The sequence below is a fragment of the Etheostoma cragini genome, chromosome 7, assembly GCF_013103735.1.
Source record: "Etheostoma cragini isolate CJK2018 chromosome 7, CSU_Ecrag_1.0, whole genome shotgun sequence".
Taxonomy (NCBI): Eukaryota; Metazoa; Chordata; class Actinopteri; order Perciformes; family Percidae; genus Etheostoma; species Etheostoma cragini.
The window spans coordinates 4012558-4013610 of NC_048413.1; the positions used below are offsets into that span (position 1 = coordinate 4012558).

The 1053-nt window shown below is 45.0% G+C and overlaps 1 long non-coding RNA gene across 1 annotated transcript in view; it reads right to left on the bottom strand.

Annotated features, from left to right (window-relative positions):
- Positions 1 to 1053, bottom strand: part of LOC117947141 — an 11611-nt gene extending 10558 nt beyond the window's left edge. The window contains exon 1 of the long non-coding RNA XR_004657169.1: positions 940 to 1053. This is a non-coding gene — a long non-coding RNA (uncharacterized LOC117947141). The remainder of the gene's footprint in view (positions 1 to 939) is intronic.

A 1053-nucleotide genomic window follows, 5' to 3' on the forward strand; every position in this document is an offset into this window, starting at 1 on the left:
CTTGTGTTGTCCTTGACTACTGTTTAAATTGGTTTGATGTTCCGAAACACTTAAGTGTGACAAACATGCAAAGGAACAAGAAATGAGGAAGGGGGCAAGCACTTTTTCACACCACTGTATATGTAACATTGCAGAATCATCTGTTGAATAACTAAAGTAGGCGCATTGCATCCTTGCAAGACCTGTGTCATTTTCTTGAGATATGCTTGTGGAAACTGGTTCTGACTAGATTTTGTTGTTAAAAAGACAATACTGCTAAGAGGATCTCCTTCTCATTGCAGTTACATCATACATCATACTATCCGTTCCTTATATTTCACATGCTGACATGTCCAGAGATTTCTCAGTAGCTCAGACTGGCGTGGATGAAGAGAATGAGGGTGATAAGGTAATACTGGCAGTGAGCGAGGGGGAAAGCAAGGGAGAGACAGACGAGAGAGAGAGAGGGAGGGAGCGAGAGACAGAGGGCTCTGTGAGGAAATAGAGCAGAAGAATATGGGCCTGACAAAAAGGAATCCAGCCTGCCTCCAGATGAGTGAGGGTTGCAAAACAACAAATTAGAGAAGCCCAGGGCTTGTTACCATGGAAACCTTTGCCAAGGGAGATGGCAGTGGGAAAATGGCATATTGTAGGTCAGACGCGCCATTAGCGATCTAATCAGACATAATCTGTCTTGACTTGTGGGTCATAAATTAAGAAGTAAAGCTGGTGCCTTTCTGCTGCTGCTCTCACTCTCAGGGTTCCAGTCTCATTCAAGATTACATTGTTGGTTACAAACAAACAATTGTGGGTACACCGTCCAAGATATGTACCTCAAACTAACCATTCCCCAAGGTTTTCTACTTTCTTGGTTGAAGGATCTTCTCATCTCCCTTGTGTCTCCCAGATGTTCCTCCAGCGTCCCCCCCCCCCCCCCCCCCCCCCCCCCCCCCCACACACACACATTTTATGAAACAGTAATACATCCAAGTAACATTTCCTGGACTAACATGGTGATCCTGCTAAGCTTTCTGCGTGTCTGGTACTATAATGCACACACACACACAACACATT